The 27,462-nt window shown below is 36.5% G+C and overlaps 1 protein-coding gene across 3 annotated transcripts in view; it reads right to left on the minus strand.

Annotated features, from left to right (window-relative positions):
• Positions 1-27,462, minus strand: part of sigmar (Tumor necrosis factor alpha-induced protein 8-like protein sigmar) — a 349,328-nt gene that overhangs the window by 204,378 nt on the left and 117,488 nt on the right. For all 3 annotated transcript variants that reach the window (XM_081733677.1, XM_081733676.1, XM_081733674.1), the window contains exon 2: positions 13,061-13,211. The gene's annotated coding sequence lies outside the window, so the exon portion shown is untranslated. The remainder of the gene's footprint in view (positions 1-13,060; positions 13,212-27,462) is intronic.

A 27,462-nucleotide genomic window follows, 5' to 3' on the forward strand; every position in this document is an offset into this window, starting at 1 on the left:
TGACCTACAAAAAGCAAATAACAGATCGCATCTCTTCTAAAAAAAAAAAAAAAAAAAAAAAAAAAAAAAAAAAAAAAAAAATCGGCGTAAGCTTTAAACTGCGATAAACAAAGCCACGTGAAACTAAACCTCGCTGATTTGCTGTTGTCCTACCGACGCTTGTACTCCTCCGCAAAATAGTCCATGTGATTGCATTATTAGTTTTACTAAGAAGCTTCATATAAAACTGCTATATTATTATAAATGACAAAAATATAATACGGATTATCTAATAATACTGCAATCGAGTGTGGCCAATGAAACAATAGAAATAAACACTAAGCATGCGCAGTAATTATGGCGCCAACTCAACTGTAGACGTGTGTTCTGCTAGTCTGAAAGATGACTGGCATGAATCCCGGTTCCGCGAGTGTTGTGGTGAAACACCAATAAAGCAAACCTTTACTCACTAAACAACAATTGTTTACGAGCGAAATTCAAATACTTTTTTTTTTAATCTTTCGAGTTTCTTTTCTTTCTTTTCTGCTGCTGCTGTAAGTATTTGGACAACAGGAGACAGTATTGTCAAACTGCACGTGTATAATTGCTCCTCCCCGTGGGGAGTGGGAGTAATACATCACTAGCCAATCGTATTTGTGACAAGCGGAAGGATACAAATATTTTGTTTATCGGAGTTTAGAGGTTACGCTGAATAATATAGTATCACACAAAGAGCTTAGTAGCCGTTTTGTGTACGTTTATTCAGGACATGTGAAACACTTGAAACTTGATTCTGCTGTCAGAGAGCAGTCAAATTCTGAACTTCGTTTCGGCACAGTAATAACTTCTTACCTTGCAACAGTGCAGAAGATATGCATTAGAGGGAACCTTGCTTTCTGAATACCCTCGAAGTTTACGCAAAAAAAAAAAAAAAAAAAAAAAAAAAATCAGTCGCACTCGTTCCGTGCATATAAAAAAATGTTGGATATTAAATTTCAGCATCTGAGTATTTAATAGGTAATTTACTTTAACAAGCGTTTTCTGCGTCTCGATAAATGTCAGACTTGAAAATGGCCTAATACTTATAAAATATATAATTATTACCACTGAATGTGATCATAATATTGAGACTTTAACTACAACACGGACAAGTTTCTGATTCTACCCTCAAGCTGTCACAACTGACTACCCAACGAATTAGTCAACGATCATTTTTTTTTTTTTTTAAGACAATAATCATTTTGCTTTACTTGGTTTATAAGTACACACGATATTTATTAACTTTTAATATTTTTCCTTTGGATTCTCCTTATTTTGAAAATTGTAAAAAGAAAAAGAAAAGAAAGGTAGCTAAATAATTTGCGAACTTTCCCTTAGAAGCTCCAGAGATGGTGTGAATCAATAAACAAATGGCCTATGATTCAATGACCCAATACCCACTGTCACCCGCTATACATTGACGGAAGAGAGATAAAACAAAGTTTATATATGCGATAACACACATCTGTGTTATTGCATAAAATATATATTAAACTTTACGTCGAGGAAGACAGAAGACATAATAGGCGCTGTTTGCTTCTTTTTCTTAGGTTTAGCGTCCTTTCCCAGCACCGAGGTTATATGAGACATTAATCTACAGTTAAAGTGGAATCCAATGATTCAAATTCCAATGTTCTTCCACGGGGAAATAATTAAACCCAGGACCAAAGTGGCGCGCTAGCCACTAGACCAGCTTTAAGGTTGGTGTAAAGGGACAAGTTTTGCCGATAGATGTCACTACAATCTTCATATCTCTCCCATGTATTTTTTTTTTTTTTTTTTTTTTTTTTACCTTTCACGAAAGTTTACGATTTCTCTTACTAATTTCAACCTAGAAGCATCAAACTTTTAGAGAAGGAACTTCATAACCTATCCGTGCCGATTTTTTTTTTTTTATTTAGAATTTTCTTCATTGTTGAAACAGTTCCATTGTTAAAGGTTTGGATATCCATATCTCACAATCTAGCCATTTCATTAATGAAGAATATTCTAAATACAAAATCGGCACGGATTATTGCCTTCGATGGACTATGAAGTTCCTTTTCTTAAAAAAATTGAAGTCTGTAAGTTGAAATATGTAAGACAAATCGTGAATTTTCGTGAAAGGTAAAAAATACATGGGAGAGATACAAGGACTGTAGTGCCACCTATCGAGAAAACTTGTTCCTTTAAACCAACCTTAAAGAAATAACACGTGTTGAAATAGCGTTCGTAGGTCAATTGGTTTACATTATAGCAGGCGCGCATCCAGAAATTGTTCAGAAGGACCCCAAGCTTTTGGAGAGTCCAATCAGGAATAAAAGTGCGGGGGGATGCCGTCCCCCACTTCCAAAAAACATGTACGGCGTCCCAAAGTTTCTAAAAAAATTACAATGGGAAAATTTAGGCAGGGGGACGGTGTGACGTCATGCTGCAACCTATCGTCCCCCTACCCCTAGGTCTAATAATACACAACGACTACGTCTATGTTGTATTGAACGGGTATTATTCTGCGCCCAAAAAGACGATAAATAATTGTAAATTATCTTCATCTATATTTTCAGAAAAAAAAAATGATAGAACTAGATGGTTTTTATTAGATCAAAAGATCAAATTTTCATGTTACCTCACTCATTTCACTGTTAAAAAATATAGTTTTTATTAAGAAAGTGTACAAATGTATGTTGAGTTAGGAAGTTATTTTGGAGAGTCTGGATCCAGTGGTCCCCCGTAGATGCGCCCCTGCACTGTAAAGATAGCTTGATTATTTTACAGAATGTGATGTTTATGTGAAAATGGGCCTTCTTTCTATCTTCCTCTCCTGATAGTGATTTTCTTAAAATATATAAAACACAAACGTGATTATACAACTTTATTTTTATTTTTAAAAATCGGGTTTTTCCAATAAAACTGTAGCCATAAATGGTTGTGAATCACGCTGAGTAATAGGTTACTTTGACCCATAGACTCACGCTCACAGTTTGCCCCACCTGACCCACAATTTATTCCATCTCTGGTGCACACAGGAAGTACATTAACTACATGGTAATGAATGGTTACCAAGTAATTAAGTTAATCAGACAGAGAGACTGAGGACACTAAGCACAAAATATATGGGCATAGAGGCTGACTGTACAGAAGAAAAAGCTGGGGATATGGTATTAAAAGCTGCAAGGAGGCATAGCTACTGATTAAACATTTTCAGGTAAGTAAGATTGTATATTTCTTATTTTTTTTTTAATAAGGAGGTCCTACCTTTAGGAAGAAAAATGTTATTTAAAAAATACAAAAAATAGTAATTTTAATAAATCTGGATGTTTCTTAAGGCTCTTCACCGTGTTTCCCACCCCTTTTCCAGATTAAAAAAAAAAATAAGAAGAAGAAGAAGAAGAAGAAATAAACTCAACAATTCTGGAAAGTAGGCAAATACGTAAATACATTCAAAATTATCTTAAGTAATTTCATTTTATAAATACGGTACCAAGTAAGATGACTTTATGTTCTAGGTTCTCGATATTAATTAATACACAGCGAAACTCCAATAATTATCCAGAGTAATGAGTTCTGAATGCAATCCACATACGAAGGATAAGAATGATTGGGAAAATCATCAAAAAAAGGTTATATTATGAAATCATTATTTATCTAAAATCGCTCCTAAAATACAAGGAATTCTTCGGGTTTTCTTGTAGTACGAGGTCAGAGAAATACAGTACATACAGGATTGTCCTGAAAGTAAGGAGACTGAATACAGAAAACACACTTTACTTGGCAAGATCATTCCCCATACACCTAGTATTCTTAAAAAAAAAAAAGGCTTCGATACAGTAAGTCTAGCGTTTCCCCAAGTTTTTAAAAGTTCCACAGTATTTTTCTAGAATCTCATTCAATATCTTCGTCGCAGCCCTCTGGACCTCTTTCATGGTATTGTATCGGTGTCCTTTCAATGTGCTTTTCATCCTCGGAAACAGGAAGAAGCAACAATTCGGCCCGGTTCCCATTTGAAGAGAGTTCAAAAATTTCTCCACGAGCTTTGCACACATCTTGCGCATTTAGAAATGGACAATAACAATTTCATGAATGTGCGCTTTTGGAATTCCTAGCTCTTCTGCAATGATAAGGACACTTAAACGCCGAGCAGTGTTCAATAGAACACGGACATGACTAACATTAACGTCCGTAACCATTGTAGACGGGCGCCCAACCCGCTACACGTCGTGGACGTCTTCTTGACTCCCTGTAAATGCTTTGTGCCATTTGAACACTTGCAATCTGCACAAGACACATAATTCATTGCCGTATGCTGTCTTCATCATGTCGAAAGTCTGGGGAACTCTTCAATTTAACGCAAAATTTCATCACGTAACACTGTTTCAACGTTCGTTCTATTGTAGCCGTAACGCAACGACAGGCGTACACTCTCGAGCCTGTCTACTTGCTTCGGCTCTTCACAGTAAATTAAGCTCTCTTACAGTTTTCTCACCTCCTCTACCACCGGCTTCTCCATTAAGTGCACGTTTGCGTGACACCAGTACCTGTCTCTTTACTTTCAGAACAGCCCTTGTATATTCCTGAAGCTGGTGAGACACCGACTTAGCTATCCACTAAATATAATTTTAAAAATACCGATTAAACATACTTTTTAACATCAGTTTAAATATGAATTTCAAGAAAATTAGATATACTTTACGAACAAATACGTACATTTCGCACTTTAATCAGTTATTAAGAGCTCCCTCGTGGCTATGCGGATAGCATACGCGCTTTTGACGTGAGAAACCGAGTTCGATTTCGGCACGAGCTCATGTGGTTTGGATCCATGTTAAGAGCTCTAGATCAACTACTTATACAACCTCACTGCTGAAAGGGACCCTAAACTAAACACAACTCAATTCAATCAGCTATTAAAGTGCATTCTTTTTATTTCCTTACGTCAATTCGGATATCTGGTTATTCGGATGACTGGAGTTCGATTAATTGGAGTTTTACTGTGTTTAAGCTACTCTCTGAAATTCAATAAGGTCGTGGAGAACACAGTTAATAACATTTAATCTACGCAAAGTACTCATTTAGATCCTGTTTGACGTAACAACAACTTCTGTTTAAAGATTACAAACATTAGAATATCATCAGAGTAACAGGTTTTCTATTGTATTTCGTCGTATCTATTTTCAGTTTTTTTTTTCAAATCGTTATATAAACAAAAAAGAAAGAAAACATTATATATATATATATATATATATATATATATATATATATATATATATATATATATATATATATATATATATATATAGCGCGTGTGCTTTATAAGGTAACACTCCAAACACCGTGTAACGTTACGAGACGAATAAAAACATTTTAAAACGTGAAAGGCAAAGTGTCTTCTTCGTTCCAGATAACGTAGCACAAAGAAACAAAACATTACAAAAAAAATGATAGTCCAAGAAGAAAACGAGATAACAGTTTCAGCTATGTATAGTAAGTCGAGTAGTGTAAAGGATGTAACATCTCTCTCTTTCCGTTCAGATTACAAAAGGGACTCGTTCTCCAAGTCTTTGTGTGACAAAGGACGACACTGGAAAACAGCGAGGGACTTGCCACAGTATCAAAAGACATCACAGACAGAAGACTGTTTTCTAAAAAAAAGTAGAGAACATGGATGCTGAAGTTCCACGTACACGTGAAAGCGAAAAACCTCATTGGTGTAAAACCTGAGATATGTATAATTTTGGTATTTACAAATCAAATTTATCTTTAATGATACTGCATTTACGTAATGGTGGTCCAAAAGTGTGTGAATTACCTAAAAAAATTTCAAACGGTCAAAAAAAAAAAACATAAAAATCTAAAATTTTAAAATGAAATCTTTAAGTTTTACGTCTCATGGTTATACCGGCTAGGCTAAAGGAGACGGTGATAATGAGAAATGAATGAAATGGTGTAATGAAGAAAGTGGGTGGAACCCCAAGGAAAGCCACGTACACGGTGTTTGTCCACCACAAAGTTCACTTGGCGTGGGCTTGGATCGAACCAAGGACCCTATGCGCCAAAGGTGAACACTCTACTACTGAACCACCACGGTCCCACACATAAAATCGAAGTTTGTGGATATGTTGGAGAAGACAGGACAATAAGAACATCAGTGGTCATGTTCAAAGTCGCCATATTGGATTTCAATGACCATTCTTCAATGGGAACCATAGGATTTGATACCAGTTTCTGGTAGTAGATCACGGAACTACTAGTGAATTTGATTTATCAAACCTCCTTTATCAATTTATCCTGTCTGTCTGTTTATGCGTTCGTCCAGAAGACAAAGAGAACCACATGATAGATCATCATTGATTTTGGAAATGAAATGAAATCTAAGTTTTACGTCCCACGGATATGCCGGTTAGGCTAAAGGAGACGGTAATAATGAGAAGTGAATGAAATGGTGGGATGAAAAAAGTGGGAGAAAACGGGAGAAGCGAGAGAAAACCCACGAGCACGGGGTTTGTCCACCACAAAGTACACACGGCGCGAGCTGGGATCGAACCAAGGACCCCATGCACCGGAGGTGAACGCTCTACCACTGAGCCACCCCCCCAATCATTGATTTTGGTCATAAGTTAGGAATCAAGTCCGTTGATGAATGTGATACTCAAACCAGACGTTGTTGAAATCAACCATTTCCATTTTTAACCATTTCCATCACTATAGGGCAACAGTAAAAAAGTAGTAGCGATCCAAGGATACATTTCATCTCCATTCTTAACTATTAAAAGCGGAAGTAATAGAAATTCACTACAACTTTCGGTTTTATTATTAATCTATATAGAATAAAAACGATAGGAGACGGAAGGAATCGATTTAAGAATGGACACCATCTCTCTTGAACCTCTATTCAAACCAGAAGTTGCAGAAAAACACTTCCGGTTTCAACGTTGATCGTTAAAACGGTAATTGTAGATATCGAGAATCGTCTGGAATTAAATTGAGTGTCCCACCCAAGAATATATTCTATCTCTACTTTAATCTTTCTGCTAAAACCGAAAAAATCTACTACCACTTCCGGTTTATACATTAATTTAGAAAATATCACACCATACAAACCAAACTCTTTCGCGCGGTATGCACGTAATACTGCTACTTGATTTTTTTCTCTATCTTTATTCATAAATTATTATTAATTCTTGCAGTTATTGTCAATTCTTGTTCTTTATTACTTCAATTAGTACTTTCGATTGATATCTTTCTGACTGAATGCGCTATCAGAAAATGGTTATCACATTTTATGATTCTCATTTAAAAAAGTAAACTCAAATCCAACATGGCGATTTTTAAGACAGCCTCGGAAATCTTTACTGGTCCCGACAGCTTCATCCCTCGCCCATATCATACAGGCTTTGACTTCATGTTTTCTACATCGTTTATATTTTATTAGGGTGTTTCCACACTTTTGGACTACCCCTATATAAATAATACTAATTCATTTTAGAAAGCAATAGACCAAATCTCCGTAGTCTAATAGTTACAGCGTTGGACTTAGGTGTGCGTGGCCACAGGCTCGATTCCCGGCCGATACACTCTACTTACTGCCGTCCAATTACTCAGTTTCGTAAGGCAATTGAAGAGTCACATGAATAAAGACTAAGTTCAGAAAGCTCCTGATCCGCCTTTTAAGGGGCCCATACACGCAAACGCATGCATGAAGAAACCTTCCAACATGCATGAAAAATGATAAAACCACAGGCAAGTTGATCATGTATAGCCTCGTTCATGAATTGTTGAAAGTTTACAAAATCTTCTGTCAACATGCATGATAGTTTTGCCGTTCTTCATGCATGTTTACGGTGTATGTGCTCATTCATACAAGTTGGTTGTTTTATATTTAGGTCCGCCAATCACGACAGCGAAAGAAATCACGTGACTTCCCCTCGTAATGCCAAGGTCGTTAACAATGGATGATCTTCCAGTAAGTTAGACAGCAAATTGGTACGTGTGTGGGAAAAAAAAATTCTTCCAACATGCATGATGAAACAAATCTTTCATGCAAGTTGGTCATGCAAGTCTGTGCGTCTATAGCTCATTTTAGAGGCAGGGCGACGCTACGCACTGATAACAAGTTTGTCACCTGGTTGGACGTCGCTAACAGGCGTCGTTGGACCAGGTTCAGGCCTGCGAAAGTTTCTCACGCCAGTGATTTAGGTTTATAAACACTTAAATTGATTCGCAGAAGAAATTGACAAATCACTAAAATATTCGATTCACACACACATCAATAGGCTAAAAATCAAGATACTTAACAATGGAATAAATTCCTGTTCAATTACTTTTATTTATTTACTGAAATTTTACGAACGATACATAAAATGAAGAGTCACCAACATAAACATGACACATTTCTCAGCTAAAGAAACATATCCCCTAATGCTTATCATTTTAGTTTATAATGTCTTTTCCTTGAAACTTTCGAACTTTCATATCGCTGTTCCTCACATTTCACTCCCATTTTAAAATTCTTTTCCAGTACATAAAGTTACATATAACAGCTTGAGGAACTGAAGCCATTTTGTATGAAAAGCATTAACAATGGGAGATTAGCACGAATTTAGGAAGAAACGACCAGCCGAGTATTCAAGGTATTATCCGTATATTCGCCTAGTGCGAACATAGAGAAACATTGGAAAACATATGTCAGACTGATCGGCCACGACTCCTAGATTTTCTGACTACGAACATAGAACGTTAACCATCCATCTAATTATATTAATATTAATTATATTAATATTAATAATAATATTAATAATAATAATAATAATAATAATAATAATAATAATAATAATAATAATAATAATAATAATAATAATAATAATAATAATAATAGCGAATGGAGCAAGCGTTTTCCACTCTTCTCAGAAAACTGTATTTTGGCTCTTCGTTTTCAAAACTGTTAAGACCAATCCCAACCAAACTTTACACGACTAACAGGACCATCAATGGGTCAGGTTTAGAAATTGAAATCTCCAGTAGCACATTACATGCTACAGTAAGAATAAGCAAAAGACCATTTCTCCCATAAAAATAAATGAAGCTAAACTACGCTTAAACTTATATAACCGTCTATGCGTCTGTCTACGTTTGTTAGTGTTGTATAACATAGTTAAGAGCCCGCTAAAAATTTCGTGCAGTACATCGATACACCTTGTAGGAAATCTTTAAGTTTTACGTACCCACGGTTATGCCGGCTAGGCTAAAGGAGACGGTGATGATGAGAAATGAATGAAATGGTGGAATGAAGAAAGTGGGAGGAAATGGGAGAACCCCGAGCAAACCCACGCACACGGTGTTTGTCCACCGCAAAGCTCACTTGGCGCGAGCTGGGAGCGAACCAAGGACCCCGTGCACCAGAGGTGAACGCTCTACCACTGAGCCACCGCAGCCCACACACCTTGTAGGAGTGATTGTCCACAGAGGACTTCTTTTATAGCGAGTGTGTAGAATTTTTTTTTATTGAAAGTTCAACTCTTACGCTTTGGCTTTAGCTTTTCGAAATCTCTATATCTATTATCAGTTCGACGACGACACGATAAGAATAACTTTACTCTACCATGCAGGCAGAGAAGGGTGTCTAGCAGCAGTTGCTATTTTACCCAATGCACTGAATTGTAGTTTTGGCAAAATATGAAGAAACAAGTCATTAGCACGTCTGGTCCTGATTCTTGTATTCTTGATGTGATCCCGAAGTGGTGTGTTGCCGACGATGATGGCTTTTGCAAGGGAGATGGTCCTGTACCTGTGGCCCTGTACGTAGCTGGGTTGTGAGGTATTATCAGTTCCACCCAAGGATGTTATAAATAGAGGATCTGCCCATATGTATCTTCATCCTATTAAATCGATGAAGCCAAAAAACACCCGAGCATCGGCACGTCTGATTAGCTACTCTCGTTTCTGCCATCGTCTGATTGGCTACTTTCGTTTCCGCCATGATTGTTGGCTCAAAACATTGCGATCCTATTGGGCGGAGTGGGCGGAGTGGGCAGAGTAGGGGTGGCGAAACTGTGACGTATGGCTTCAAGATTTTGTTGTAAGGGCAGATCCTCTATAAGATCCTTGGTTCCACCTTACTTCCAAACGACCATTAACAAAAGTTATGTTAATTAAAGCACGCTGATTTGCTGCAGAGTAACTAGCGCGTGTATTCTTGCGCAAAATACGTAGTTCATCACTAGAAGTACCGTATTAATGTAAAACAACACATAACTAAGACAATAACAAGATAGAAATTACGTAATAATACAGTATTCAAACACATTTAATGGAAAATGCGTAAAAATATTTCGTGTATGAATGCGCGGTGATACGACATCCTCGTGACGCCCTTCAATTGTGTAGGCCGGTGCTGATTGCTTTCACGTCGGGAAGATGACTAACTCCTGGTTCCTAAGTGTTATAGTAAAAATGAAACAAGGGAGGGTTCGATGTATTAATGAAAGGCACTTGTGTTAAAATTTATTGATCACAATAATAATCGGATCCTCAGTTTACTTATTTATTTATTTACAAAATACTGTGAGTTCCTTACGTTACTCTACATGATCTATAGAATCGTCGAAAAGCACGTACATAATTTGCTCTTCCTTCTGTAAGAGTGGGAGGGAAGTATTACTAATCGATCATGCTTTTCTGGAAAGCGAAAGAATACAAGTAGTTTTGTTTATATAAAGGTAACCACGAAAGTTATGTCGCTTTTTGTGGAGGTCTGTGTTTCATTGACCCTCACACAGTGAGTTGAATGCCAATGGCAATAAGGCGAAGGTCAGTTATTAGTGTGAGTATATCCAACATACTAATTGGTTGTGGCAGTTCAGTTACATTGTGAACTTGTGTAACGACAGAGTTAACATGGGACCTCCACAGAGCGTCATAAAGGCGTGTATGCCGTACGAGTTCAAACTGGGGTCAAATGTCGCTGCAGCGGGGGGAATATGCCAGGCCTTTGGTGAGAGTGTCGTCAGTACGCTAACAGCGCAGCGGTGGTTTAACAAGTTTAAGGACGATGACGAAACACTTGAAGACGCACCACGTGCCGGAAGACCAACACATGTACAAAATGAAGATTTTCAGGTAGCAATTGAGGCGAACAGTGGCCAGACATGTGAGGAATTGAGACTACAATTCAGTGTGAGTGGAGAAACCATTCGGCAGCACCTCCATCAACTTGGGAAGCACTACAAGTTGGGTCGATGGGTCTCACATGATTTGACTCCGGGCCAAAAGGCAACGGGAACAGACACTCGTGTTTCTTAGCTGTCTCCTCTAAGGAAGGAGCCATTTCAGGACATTTTGTTAAGCCGTATGATGAAAAGTGGGTCCTGTACAAAGGTACACGGAGCCTCATCATTGGTTAGTATCCCATGAACCGGTTCCAAAACAGCCGAAATCAGCATTGCACTAGAAATAGGTCCTCCTGTGTGTTTGGTGGACTGCTCGTGGTATCATGCTTCGGGAACTGCTACCAGCTGGTCAGAGCATCAATGTAACTGTGTACTGCCAGCAGTTGAGTCGTGTTCAAGAAAAACTCAAAACTCTAGAGCACTTCTGAATCACAAAGGGGTCCTCCTGCTACAGGACAAAGCTAAGGTCCATCCGGAACACCATTTTACGCCTTGGATGGGAAACTATTGCAGCCGATATACTCCCCGGACATTGCACGGTCCGGTTATCACCTGTTCCATTGCTTGGACAATCACCGCCAGTTTAAATCCCTAGTAGAGATGCAAAATGCATTTGATACCTTCTTCGCTTCACGGTCCACCAAGTTATACCGCGATGGAATCCATGGCCTTCCAGAACGTTGGTAGAAGGTCATCGATGCTGATGGGGACTATTTTTGATCTTCTAGGTACGTCTTAGGTGGCATATCGATGTTCGAAGGTGGTGGATGAAAAAGCAACAGAACCTTCTTGGTTACCTCTATAGCATCCCAAAAGTAGACGACAAAGAGTATTTGCCATTACGCGCAAATGGCTTAACAAAAGCAATTGTTTGATTTACAGTATTCTTTCTGTATCTACTAGATTTCTTTTAAGATTCTTCTTAGTTGTGGCATTCCTAATGTAAGAGAGACGCCTACTTCCTTTCATTCAGAAACTTTGTTCTTAAATAAATATATATATTTTTTATGTTCGCAACAAATAAAACACAATGACAGCGAGTACAACAAAATATATAAAAAGTGCAGCGGTGGCTCAGTGGTAGAGCGTTCACCTCCGGTGCTTGGAGTCTGAACAGTTCGATCCCAGCTCGCACCCTGTGGACTTTGTGGTGGACAAACACTGTGCTCGTGGGTTTTCTCGGGGTTCTCCCGTTCCTCCCACTTTCTTCATTCCACCATTTCATTGATTTCTCATTATCACCGTCTCCTTTAGCCTAACCGGCATAACCGTGGGACGTTAAACTCAAAAATTTCATTTCATTTCCATTTCCCAATTTCAATTATAACCAACACTATCATTTAGGTGTTCAGAGTACCAAATTATACTAACAGTTTTTTTTAAAAAAAGAATGAATTATATATATATATATAGTGCATTGAATTGCATTTGCAGTGCATTGCAAATATTTTTTTTTCAAATAAATGTAATTTTTAAAAAGATCGTCAATTACTTGGACATCTTCAAATAATATTTCTATGAAATGGCTCCACCACAAAACTAATCCTGCAATAGAACACATCATCCCCAGAAAGAGCAAATTCGTCTTTTCGAAAGCCGAAGGATGTGTTGTCCACGTCAGAAAAAGGAAAGAAAGAAAGACAGAAGATGCATACTGTATATTGAGTACAGTACATCATATACGTATACATACATACTGTAAAATCACATAAAACATATCAATATTACAATACAACACGAAACATATTAATATGAAAATTCAATTCTAGGAACGCAATAACTAGAATCAAATTAGGTAAAGACATTGAGACAAATTGCTGATGCGTCGATTATCTGGTGTAAACTGTATTCATACACATGATTAAGAAGTTCTAATTTTATGATAATTTTGTGGTACTTACAGGGGGCGTCACTCGTGAGCCAATGAAACAACAGCCAGCTCTCGACCTCCAGGAGTGCTGAGCGGCTGCACGCCACGAAGCCTGAGTGCGCCAGCTCGGAATGCTTCTGTTTACACTAATTGTTGACAAAAAACGCACCACTTAACAACACCTGTAAAACACGAAAAGGAAAATTATTAGTAGTAATCATTATTAGATGCTCTGGATAAATTGAAGTCAATATTATTTCACTAGTAAGTAAGTAATGCAGAGAAGACATCTTAAGCTTTTATACAGTATTTTTTTTTTTTTTTTTTTTTTTTAGTATTTCTAAAATAAGGTAAAGTAACTAGAAATTTAAAAAAAATCTTTTTGGAAAAAATGAAGTAATTTTTAATGGCGTTTGTGCATGTAAAGCTTTGGAGTTAAGAAAAAAAAGACCAATCGGTGGATGCAGTAGGTTTTCTAGTTCCAATGAATTGTTTTACTTCACTACTAGGGGGGAGGGGGGAGAAAATCCTCACCCACTTACGTATGTTCCCGGCAAAAACCTTTGAACAAGGATTATAATATGAATATAATGTAAAGATATAATTAGCAGAAAAGGTAAAAAGTAAGAAATAGAGCAAAAATAGTAGAATTAGTAAATAGTAAGTAATAGTAAAACTTAGTACGGTGGATGTGGTAAAACCCCGTGATAAAGGAATGTCACAATCGGGAAAATTTAACGTCAAGATCGAAAAAAAAAAAAAACACAGTCGGAAGAGAAGTTCAGACAGTGAAAGATGGCTAAGTGTCTAGATGGACGGGGTAAAAAAGATGGGGAAAAGTGAGAAATGTATAAAGAAAGACAAAATGTGTAAAGGAAGAAGTGGATGTATGCACGAGTAAATGTAGAAAAAAAAGAAAGAAATGTAAGTTCAACGTATTTGTAAAGAAAGTCCCACTCGACCCCCTTTCTCCTCCACACAGCGCCACAGCAACACGAGATGTACACTACGGCGGACACTGCCGAATTTCCAAATAAATTGTTTGCAGAGCCATTAGAGTAACTTAAAAAAAAAAAAAAAAAAAAGATTAATAGTGTTAAAATATATACTTGCTTTAAAAATGAAGTAGATCATTGATTCCGTACAACAAACTTACCATTTAAAATTTATAAATAAGCTAAAACTTCATTTTAACTATATATAAAACATTTATTGAGACTTAAAATTTCAGGGCGAGGAAGTATAAAACGCTATCCATAAGTTGCTTATTTCAAACATTTTAACCCGATATAACAGTAAACAAAAAGGAATTCTGTGGATAATGAATTTTACTACCGTGTTAAAATAACGCCACGACCAAAATACTGTAGTCATTTATGGCTAATTCTGGACCTGTATACAACTCTGCACTACGACGTCATTTTGGTGGATAAACTGTAGTCAGCTATTGTCAACCTCCTTGTTATCACTTATATATTGTTATTTTGTTTTTGTTCCTATTACTGCTATTGCTATTATTATTATTATTATTATTATTATTATTATTATTATTATTATTATTATTATTATTATTATTATTATTATTATTATTATTACAGTATTGGCTTGTAATCCGAACGCCCAAGAACTTAAATAACTTCGTATCCGAACGAAAAATTCGAGCAAATTTTGCCGCCGGAAATTCGAATGCTTCTTCGGAATCCGAAAGCCGAGCACATTCTTTGTGTGTGTTTTGTAGGGATGTTTCTCCAGAAATGTTGTTACCTAATATTACGATGGAAGATGACTCTCCTTCGAAGCAATGATCAATCTTCTCCAACTTCCACATCCACTATTATTTGCAGCTCCCTGCGTTAAATATACTTCAGCTTATAGTTTTATTCCAGGTGTATGTATGATGTGTGGCGTGTGGGTATTTCATTTCTTAATAACTACCGCCAGATCTGAACGGATCTGAACCAAATCTAATGGGTAATTAGCACAGGACATAAGGAATAAATAAAGATCGCTATATTTGGTAGGTGGACTCAGACAGGCACAGGCTCGACTCGCCTTGTATGTGGTATCTTATTCCTCGGTAATTACTAGTCGGATCTGAACGAAATTTAGTGTACAAGTAACCTATCATCTAAGAAATAAAGCTTGCTACATTTAGTGGCCGAGTTTGCCCAGGAATAGGCTTAGCTCAGTTGGGTCGCCCTGTATGTGGTATATTATTCCTCGGTAACTACTGACCGAACCTGAACGAAATTTGGTGGACAAGTGACCCGTTGTCTAAGAAATAAAGCTTGCTAATTTTGTAGCCGAGTTCGCCCAGGCATAGATTTGGCTCAGTTGGGCTCGACTTGTATCCGGTACTTTATTCCTCGTTATCCCATATAACCCTATTTTTTGGGTTATATCCCATGAATCATACTGTGTACTGGCCGAATCTGGACGAAACTTGGTAGGCAAGTAGCCCAGCGTCTACGGGATAAGGATTTTTTGGCCGGCTTCGGCCAGGGATAGGGTTGGCTAGACAACAGAGGCTGTGCTCCCCAGCTATGCACGCCACCGGCTCCTGAGTTCGGTTCGCCTCCACTTGTTTATATTTTAAATTTTATTAATTTCCATTTTTATTCAATTATTATTGCTATTATTTGCCAATACAGTGTAAAATTCAGTGTAATTGCTTTAAGGTCATTTTCAAAATTCGAATTCCTGGGATATAGAAACGGATTAACCCACTTTTTATTACAAGTAGTATGCACGTTAAAGAGTGTGTTTTTCGGTTCATGTGTTTCATCATATTTTATATATATATATATATATATATATATATATATATATATATATATATATATATATATATATATATATATATATATATATATGTGTGTGTGTGTGTGTGTGTGTGTGTTCGTTAAACCCTAATACTGTAGTATTTTGAAGGAAAAAACTGCCCGGGAAAGGGAATGTAGTTCTGGGACAGATTAAGTTCAGATTGCAAATTATTATTATTATTATTATTATTTGAAACATTACCAGCATAATATATCCGTTATTATTTCCATTTACTTGACCTTAATGAGGTAATTTAGTCCTCTGAAAACAAGTGGTTTCTGTTTTATCATAACATTATCAGATTTTAAAACCGACCCAACCAACCAGTCACACACACGAACTTCCAAAAGTGCGAACAAGCCGATCTATCGATCCGAGTTCTGTTCTGTCGTAAAAGACGAACCAGACCACGTGATACGAAAGGTGCGTGAACCCGAGCTGTGTTCACGTACTACAAGTGACGTATGGCACGTCTAGCGTACAACGTACCGTATATGCTAGGACAGAGTTTCTCAAACTTGCTTCGCGGAACATCGGAGTTTACAAGCAGATCTTTAAATAAATTAAAAAAAAAAAAAAAGCGAAGCAACAATAAGTTTCCGTTTGAGAAAAAGAGAAAGAATGGAAACTTGAGGTATGTACTACAGAATTTACATTTAGCCAAGTGATCATTTCTAGACGCAAAATCCAAATATTTTCTCTAATCAAAAACATTAGCTCAAGAAGTTTCTCAAAATAGACATAGTTGTTTATTATTACAACGATATGTACAATATTACTAGTTTCGTGAATTTTTATAGAACTATCGTCTCGTTCGATTCTTGGAAAGATTTGTCTCGAGTCGAAATGTTTATACAACTCCTGCCTTGTCTCGAAATTTTCCTACAACTCTTGTCTCGTCTCGATCGCCAGAAAGATTTTTCGTCTCGTCTCCAAATTTTCATACAACTCTGTCTCGTCTCGATCAACAGAAAGATTTTTATTCTCGTCTCCAAATTTTCATAAAACGCTTGTCTCGTCTCAATCACTAGAAAGAATTTTCGTCTCGTCTCGAAATGTTCATATAACTCTTGTCTTGTCTCAATCACCAGAAAGACTTTTCGTCTCGTCTCCAAAATTTTGTACAACTCGTTGTCTCGTCTCGATCAACAGAAAGATTTTGCGTCTCGTCTCGAATTTTTTTCTAGTTTCGTTTTGTGAATTTATGTATTATACAAAATTCGTGCCCTGATTTTTAAAAAAATCAATATCATCTAATAGTTATCAGAATCCTTCCGCATCAACGGAGGTCCATTAAGAGTGTGATATAACAACATTTAAACTATATTTATTACTGGAGCATATTTTGTAATGACTTGCGCGTATTCAAAACGTTGACAAATGGTCTTCGTTACGTTTGTGCAAATACTTTATCAATTTATAGTTATTTTTTAAAACTATAACAGTGTTGGATATCTCTAAGAAATTAAATGAAATTTTTAAGTTAAGTCCCACGATTATGCCGGTTAGGCTAAAGGAGACAGTGATTATGAGAAATGAATGAAATGTTGGAATGAAGAAAGTGGGAGGAAACAGGAAAACTCCGAGAAAAACCCACAAGCACAGTGTTTGTCCACCACAAAGTTCACACGGCGCGAGCTGGAATTGAACCAGTGACCCCAAGCACCGGAGGTGAACGCTCTACCACTGAGCCACTGCCCTGCTCTGAGATCTCTAAGAATTGGGTGAACCAGTGTTGTCCACGAAACTCGAGAACTTCGTCTCATTTAGAATTTGAAAAGGTATTTCTCGTGTCGTGAAGAACACTATTCATTATTATTATAGTTTTAGCTTAATAGGAAAATGGCTATTGTATCGCATGAATTTTTAGGTTTACAACGTGAGAGAGCCCCTGGTTAGATCTCAAGCCATATAAGTTGAGACAAATAACATCATAACCGTGTGATTTCTATGAGTTACCCTGTTCTCCTACATTCTCATTCCCCCAGCTATTTCATATTTATTTACTTTCATTACTCATCCATCTTCTTTAGCCTACAGGGTGTAAATGTGATACTAAAACTATATAATTTTATTTTTTATTTTACACTTCAGTACAACCAAACAATTTACTGAGTTCCGTCCTTGAACTAGACATTTGAGAGGGGGTTCCGTGTATGGAAATTTGACTGTAAAATGCCTAGCAAGAATTCATATAGAAAAGTTAACGAACACATTGCCATGAGATAATGCACCTCATGCTGACATGCATATGTAGAATCAAACACACACACACACATGCATCACACCTTCACTCATGCGGCCGCGCACTTTGTGGTGAAGGCTGAGAAATACATGAGCTCAAATTGTCAAAAGCGAAACTTTCGCACCCTTTTAAAGCACAATTAATTAGCATACAATTTACAATTCAAATGCTCTTGCCTTAACTTTTGCTTTTCCTTCTCCTCGCAATTTCTCTTTTTTATGTTTATTTTGTTCATGTCTTATGTTGTGTTTACGTTCAGTGCACGCCGCGCCGAATCAAATAACGTTAGCTACGTTCTAGAATGCAGTCACAGAATCTACTACCTACAACTTTTGAGGAATTCACAGTGGCATTAGAATTCACCCCTTTTCCTTACTTTTTAAAACACTTTTTGAAAAAAAAAATAGATGTTCCGTCTCCTAACCTCGATCTCTTCTGTAGGTAATTTGCATATAAACAAGATTTCTGCCACCAACGGCCTTTCCCACTTCTTGTAGTACGTACGCTATTATCACTATCGTAAAATAGTCGGAGCGCTCAGTGCATGCGAACTAAAGCTTATACTTGAAGTATATTTCCGAAGATAAAAATGTCAATGTGGTAAACGTGATAAATTAAATTAAATATAATTACATAATTAAGATTTTTTTTTTAACTATTTCCGATACAATCCAGTGCTTACATTGCGATCTTCTGTTAAGGTTAGTTTAAAGGGACAAATTTTGACGATAGATGTCACTACAGTCTTCGTATATATCTCATGTATTTTTTACCTTTCACGAAAATTCACGATTTCTCTTACAAATTTCAACCTAGAGATTTCAAATTTTTAGAGAAGGAACTTCATAACCTATCGAAGGCAACAATTCGTGGCGATTTTTGAATTTTCTTCATTGTTGAAATGGCTTGTTTGTTGAAAGGGATATTCAAACCTTTAACAATACAACTCTTTCAACAATGAAGAAAATTCAAAATAAGAAATCGGCACAGATCGTTCCCTTCGATAGTTTATAAAGTTCCTTCTCCAAAAATTTCAAGTCTCTAGGTTGAAATTTCTAAGAGAAATTATAAAGTTTCGTCAAAGGTAAAAAATACATGAGATATACGAAGACTGTAGTGACATCAATTGGCAAAACTTGTCCCTTTACACCAACCTTAAGTAGTTTGGGATCGATTCTCGCCACCTGGACGATAGGCAAAGTCACCCAATAGTAGAGAGACGCTCACTTGGTTTCGAAAGGTTTCTTGTGCGATCCCAGAACATATAACTTTGCAATCGGCGTCGATGAGGAAGTCGTGAGAGGTGGTCCGTGGTGATCTGTCTTTGCAATATCGACTCGAATGTGAGTATTTCCAGTAGATTAACCTCGTCAAAAATAACCAGCATGAAGTGCATCTCGCTTTGTACAGCTTTAAGTAAAATGAAATGAAATCTTTTAGTTTAATGCACCACGAAGCTTTACAGAAGGATAATAAGTATACCTTTAAGTAAGAACTATTATGCTCTGCTATTATCGTTATTTGTTATACTGCCATCTAGGAGTGACACTTCTAAATGTCAGTCACATCTACCAGCGGGGGGATACTTTGTGCTCACCAACTTAAAATAACTAAATTATGACACACTAACGTGAAACTCTCATTTAAAAAAAATAAATCTAAAGTGACTGAAGTGAACAGTACACGGAATGAGACTAACCTCCAACATTCAGAAAAAGCGGGATACAGACATCAATTATGCTTATCATCTTGCGAGTGACATTTCAGTCATATCTCCTACCAAAGATGGAGGAAGGTACTTTGTGCCTATCAACTTAAAATACCGTAGCAAATTTATGAGATAGACTAACGTTCAATTTGCATCACCGTAATGTATACACTTTAGTTAAACATGTTGAAAATGAAATGAAATCTCTGTTTTACGTCCCACGTTTATGCCAGTTAGGCTAAAGGAGACGGTGATGATGAGCAATGAATGAAATGGTGGACTGAAGAAAGTGGGAGGAAACGGGAAAACTCCGAAAAAACCCACGAGAACGGTATTTGTCCACCACAAAGTTCACGGCGCGACCTGGGATCGAACTAAGGACCCCAAGCACCGGAGGTGAACGCTCTACCACTGAGCCACCGCGCCCCTTAAATATGTTGAGCAATAAGTTTTTCTTTTCTTTTACAATTTTAAAGAAACGTTGAGTTGAGTTGATCTTGAGTTTAACGTCCCGTTCAGCAGCGAGGCTATATGAGACAGGGACCTACTGATTAACGTGGAACGATTAGAAGAGTACTTACAAAAAACATACTGTGGTGGGCACAAAGTATTCTCTTTGGTAGTGGGAGAGTTAATTAGACTTGAAAGAAGATATCAGTAAAACAGCATATATAATTAAAATTCTTGTTAATTTCACAGAAAACAAAAATAATTTCCCATATAATACATCAATGGTTGAAAAAAATGCGAGTAGGTACTCAACACCGTCAAGAACGCATACAAGTGTTCATAATGATTCCTGTCTATACGGTTTTATGAAGAATTGACGTTCCAAACAGACAAACAGCAAACATGGTTGGAAAATTCAATAAAAACACGTGTCAACAATTTACGAAAACATTTAGATAATTACAGAACCGAATGTTATACAGAGACAAGTAATTTGTACCTATCAATTCAAGTTGAAAATACATTTTGTAAACTTTTGAAAAAAGAAACGGAGCGAAAAATGAATGGATTTAGAAAAGACCATAGTTAACAACTGTCATCTGAACTCTCCAACCAGACACGCTTGCATTTTTTGTGTCACCGAGGAAAACTTTTGTAGTTTGATCACGGAACAGAACTACGTACCACGAAAAGGCGAAATGAACATTTCAACAGGAGGAGAAAAAAAAAAAAAAGCTTTTGAACTGATACTACAGGCGACCAGCAAACCGGAACAAATGCATTTATTGATCAACCGAAACGTACAACCGATATCGCTGAACGCATATAGCCTAGTAGTAGATACAAGTATTCGACACTCACAAAGGGAGTACACAGAATCAATAAAGGTGGACTCCGAGACCATAAGTGAACAATTTAGTTAATATTTTACATCTAGTATCAAAAGAGCACTTTTATCATTGAAATTCAACACCAAAGAGTTTTAAAACGTCTCTTTCTCTCATACACGATATCACTTTGCACGACTAACGTAGTTGTGAGAAGCACACAAGTATGTGAATAAACCCTATCGATAACTCGGAAGACAATTTCTGCAGAGAGTAGTGAATTTCAGCAGAGTTTAACTGCATTAATAAAAAGAACGTATTAAATTCAAAAACGGGAAATACGGATACTTTGGTAGAACGTTTTATTATTATTATTATTATTATTATTATTATTATTATTATTTGTTGTTGTTGTTGTTGATGATGATGATGCGAATAAGCCTTTAAGGGACTTACGCGAAGCACTCAAAAGCGGATTTAGCCCTGGGCCGGGGGGCGTAGCCCCCCAGTTATCTAAGTGACAAAAAAATGAAACTACAGTTTAATTTTTTTGAAAGTTTATACTAAGCGTTGCTTCTTATTCTTTACTGGGGGAGCTCATGTGGTTCGGATTCCACGTTAATCAGTAGGTCCACGTCTCATATAGCCTCGCTGCTGAAAGGGACGCTAAACTAAAATCAACTCAACTCAATTATTCTTTATTCGAAAATTTTTGAAACATTAGATATAGTTTCAATTGCAGTTTTTCTGTTATGCAATGTATATAATACACTTGAGGTGTACAATGTCAACGTCCAACCTAGCCATGGTATCCGTCAAGAGAGAGAGGAGTCTTCATCCCGGCGAAATTAAAATACCGCTAATTTTACAGTAATTATGTGATATCTTCAAATAGATAAAATATAATTGAAATATGGAACAAGAGCGCCCTAGACAATATTATTTTGCGTGAGGTACCGTTATCACAAGTCACCTAGTGGCTTTCCGTTTTCAGCTGTTTAGAAACGCGAAAATAAATGCCGATTTTTAAAATGGCTCGAAATCGAAAGCAGATAAGTGAGTCGTGATAACGGTATCTTATGTAAAATAACATTGTCTAGGGCGCTCTTGTTCCACATTTCGATTATTTTTTTTTATCTATTTGAAGATATCACATAATTACTGTAAAATTAGCGGTATTTTAATTTCGTCGGGATGAAGACTGAAACTTCTGCAGGACTCGGGAAAAATTGTAAACTCATGGGGTTTCTGGCTGCCCCTCCCCCAGTTTTTACCTTCTAGGTCCACCAGTGGAAGTACTTAAAGGTATTTCCTTGCCTTCCTCTGCACCCACTTTTCTTTCACTCTTTTGCTGGGAGTAGCGACAATTGCAAACAACAAGAAAATAGTTTATCTTAATTCGGAGACTCTAGAGACAATTCCAATGAACTTTCGTAGTTTTAAGAGAAACCTTCGAAATGAAATAAAATCTTTGTTTAACGTCCCACGTTTATGCTATTTAGGCTAAGGAAGACGATGATGAAGACAATGAAGTGAATGATGATGGAAGAATTGGTGGAATGAGAAAGTGGGAGGAAACTGAAGTATCTTGAGTTTGTTCATCACATACTTACTTGATCGGAGATCGAACCAAGGGCCCCATGCACCAGAGATAAACACTCTACCACTAATCCACCGTGTCTCCAGTTTTAGAGAAGAACGAATTTTTACGGTGTTAAAAATTGCCATTCAACTGAAAGTTTTTAACCTGTTCGGACTAGATTACTTATTTACTTATTTATGTACTGTATAGAAATATGAGAAATATAAAATGTTTTGTAACAGTGACACTGCTAACAATAACACACTTATTAGTTATAAATATTATACATTAATTAATTAAAATGAAGTTTTAAGGACAAGAATCGAGTTATTGAACAGACCTTTCGGATCCCTTGTTAATTCTCTAGTATAAAATGCTTTGAGTTTAAAAGTAATACGTTCATACGGAAATTATCTTGTAACCACTATAGAAAATAGTATCAATATCAGAAACAAAATGAAACCTACTTTCCCACTAGTAAAATATATGTGAAAAAAACAGTTGAGAATGCTCCAAGGTCATTATCAGAATGAACCTAAAAAGAAATAATCTTTTTGAAATTTATATGAAATTGTATACAATGACTTCGTAAATAAGCTTGATAAAGTGGATGCATTTAGTCTTTCAGAAAACAGATTTAGATCATATGTGAAACAAGAAATTTTCTGTAGAAATAATTAAGAAATGTATACATGTAACATTTACCGTATGTACACAACACTGTAATTGGGCACTAAGCCTGTTGTGTTGTATATTAAATAAATATAAAAAAACATTATATTTATTTGATTAAATTCAAAATACAGTTACATATTTGGAACTTGCGTATTAGGGGATATATTGAATCAGCTATATTGAGCTGTCAATTTTTTATCACCGTATATAAACTGAAAATGCAGACATAACCAGTGGACACCAGTTACTATTGGTACCAAAATGATCATCATCCACTTAGGTACTGATCAACACCAATATCATCTTTCTATAACTTACAGTTCCCGATATATGACTCCTTAAATATGCCGAAATCGGGACTTTCTTTTTGGGGGGGGGGGGGGGTGAATATCTCGGAAACGGTAAGAGTGACGCGAAAAATTCAATCACTTCTTTAGATAGATTTTGATGTTCTATTGAATGGAGGGCTCAAAATTGGGAAATTCGCAAATACCAGACAGACAGACACACAGACACACACACACACACACACACACACACACACACACACACACAGACATAGCGAATTCAGTAACGAACTTTGTAAGTTTGTTGAAAAGGTCCTGACTTTGAGTTCCAAAGCATCAGACAGAAAGAATATCTTTGTCATAGCCAAGTCAAACTACATTAATGTTTCACATTACAAGTATATTATATATATATATATATATATATATATATATATATATATACTAGCAGCGTTCACCCCGCTTCGCTGCGGTCACCCCGGAACGCAATAAACTTTGTTACTTAGATAATTTTTACTTTTTCGCTTTCAAGTGATATGATAAAAACCATAGAAGATTGCAGTAAATGTTAACATTATATCGCCTGTCATTTATGTTAACCCGCCCCGCTTCGCTGCGGTCACCCCGGAACGCAATAAACTTTGTTACTTAGATAATTTTTACTTTTTCGCTTTCAAGTGATATGATAAAAACCATAGTAGATTGCAGTAAATGTTAACATTATATCGCCTGTCATTTATGTTAACCCGCCGAGTGACACGGTCATGCGGGTTGCATATAAATACGTTTATTTTTACCTATGATGAACTAACAAAGGATTTGTACGTTATGGACACTTGAATGGTCAATTATCTCAAGACACTGGTAATTAAAAATTAAAGTGATATGATAAAAACCATCTAGGGTCCAAATCCTAATAACCCCCCAAAAATGAAAGAAATTGGTTCAGCCGTATTAGCGTGATGAGGGAACAAAGGATTTGTGCGTTCTCTTTTATATATAAGATATATAATATATATATATATATATATATATATATATATATATATATATACCTGGCCAATGCAGGGGGGGTGGGTGAAATAGCATTAGGTCGAGGATCATTATGTTCTCCAGTCAAGGGTTAACAAATACACTGTAATCCTATTGGCCACCGATTGACAGCTTCACAAATCAGATATAGTCATTCGGCTTTGTAAGGAAAGGACACAACAAATATTGCGCTATTGTAATCCTTTTAGCTACGTATCAATTTGTCAATACCTTTTATATGAGTAATTTTCTCGTTTTTCAGCCCATCTGATACAAAATTATAAGATGATTAACGACGTGCTCACAACTCAGATTTTTGAAATTACCTTCGAAAGAAAGTAAAAAAGATTGCCTCAGTTTTTCACATCATTGCAATTGTAACATATTTCTTTTGTTATAGGCGTCTTTTCTTTCTTCAGACCAAGTTATTTTGTTCTTCTTTTCCTTTGGTTTTACTTCCTGGTCCACTTGCTATTGAAGAATTTTAGAATTAAAGATCTTCCTGTTTTTAATGTCATCTCCTGTGATTTCTGTTAACTTCCGAACATTTCTGATTTCGCCAATCCATTTCATATCTGTTTGTGCCTTACTCATATTGTCGTAGAATTTAATTATTCGTTTTCTGAGGCTATCCAGATTCACTCTTTTGATACGTGCGTAAAATTTAATCTGCATTTCATAATGCCACACCATAGATGTGTGTATGTGTGTGTACCGTCTGCTCGTGAGCCTGTACTGTTTGTCTGAGTTTTGGGCCTAAAAGATTTCCTATGAACTTGCATTCCTTTTTCTCAATATTTTCAATATCTGCTTTTCTGTTTAGGATTAATGTTTCTGAACCCCACCGACATTCTGGTTTAATGGTGGTGTAATGCTTAATTTTTCGTACATGGAGATGTGTTTTTTATTGTAAATATTTTGGGAGAGTCGTTATGGGGTTTTTCATTTTTGGCATCTGAATTTATTGGTTTTTGTTTCGACTACGTTTTCCTGAATTGTTTGACCGAGATATTTAAAATGTGTGACTCGTTTTATTTTTATCGTATTTTGTTTGTATGTACGAGTATATTGGTCTGATTTGAGGGAGGGGGGTGATCGACCCCCCAAAAAGAGGAAACCCTTATTTTATATATAAATAAAACCCATCCCAGAGTTTGGAGCTCTTAAAAGTAGCTCTAAGTAGCAGTATTACAACCCACCGACCCCCAAAAGTCCGTCCTGGATCCGTCCCTGTTCTGATCTATTTTCTGATTGATAGAATATCGTGGATTAAGACTGCAAGATTATCTGAAAATGCTATGTAATCTATGTGAATATTTTTCCTCTACCTAACGTGATTGGTTAATTTAGAGGGTTTCTTTTCGTTTGGATCATTACAGTATAACTTAACCTTGTCGAGAACATAGTTGAAAAGTAATATATAAAAGTCAAACTCTCTCTGCCTTACTCTTGTTTTTATCTATTTCTACTTCGAATTTATATTATTATTATTATTATTATTATTATTATTATTATTATTATCTCCTTAGTGACCCCGCAAAGCTAACGCTCTCGCCTTTGGTGCCAGTGATCTCCGGTTCGATTCCTAATTGGAACACTTGGTTGAAGAGATGTAACAGCTTTTTGAGGACAGCCATCCTAAGTGAGGTTTTGCCTGAGTCTTCCTCATTTACAGCAAGCAAACGACGGGATGGTGCCTAATCTTATACAGAGAGCAAAACGTATGTATGTTTCTTTGCACGTTTTCCTGCTATACAAATTTACACAGTTGAATCATTTGAAATGATTTTTTGAAAATAGATAGCAATTGAGTCGACCATCCTATGGAGGGAGAGGGACAGAAGGTTTAAAAGAATGTCCTAAAAATAAAATATCTCCGGAGTCCTCCAAGTTTAGGGAGGTAAAATTCTGTATGTACACTTGTCATTAAAAGTACAGTAACTAGGCATGTGTTCCAGCGTTTTCGAAAATTCTTCTTCTACACGGAGAAGAGAACAATTTATACACAATTTCTCCAAATTCAAAAATCGACCTTGTGTGTCTCATCATCATGGTAAAAACAGCTGAACCGTTTGACATGAATTTTGAAACCAAATTAGCATCTGGTATCATGTCTCTGTTCATAATCAAACTCTGGTTGAAATGCTTATTATAATCCTAACGGATGAAATGGGTTTTAACTTTTCGAGATTTTAGTAATTTCATTTTGTTTCAAATACGCATCCTCAGGAGCAGGGGGTGCACCTATGGGGGGAGTCCACCGTGCCCATACCCTTCAAAAACTTCCTAACTCAACCTACATTTGTACACTTACTCAATAAAACTATACTTGTTTAACAGGGAAATGAGTGATTTAGCATGAAAATTTGATCTTACAGCTCATCTGTACTCTTTCTCTTGTATTGTGCTGGACAACATCGTGTGCGTGTGTTTTCTTCAGACACTCCAGTTTCCTCCCACTTTCTCATTCCACCAATTCTTCAATCATCATGCACTTATCCTAATCATCGTCTCTTCTTAGCCTAAAGGGAATAACTTTAGGATGTTAAACTGAAAATTTTCATTTCACTTCATTTTCTTTCTCTTATAAAAACAATCTAGTTCTTTCATTTTTTTTCCCACTGAAAATATAGCTGGAAGTATTTTACAATGACTTATCGTTTTTTTTTTTTTTTGGGTGCAGAATAATATCCGTTCAATACATGTAGGAACGTAGAGGATTGTAGTATTGGACACCACTCTCATAGCTTGGACCCATTCCAACAAAAATTTCTGGGCGCGAGCCTGCTTAAGAGTTTTCATCC

The sequence above is a fragment of the Thermobia domestica genome, chromosome 12 (genome assembly GCF_964235325.1).
Source record: "Thermobia domestica chromosome 12, izTheDome1.hap1.1, whole genome shotgun sequence".
Taxonomy (NCBI): Eukaryota; Metazoa; Arthropoda; class Insecta; order Zygentoma; family Lepismatidae; genus Thermobia; species Thermobia domestica.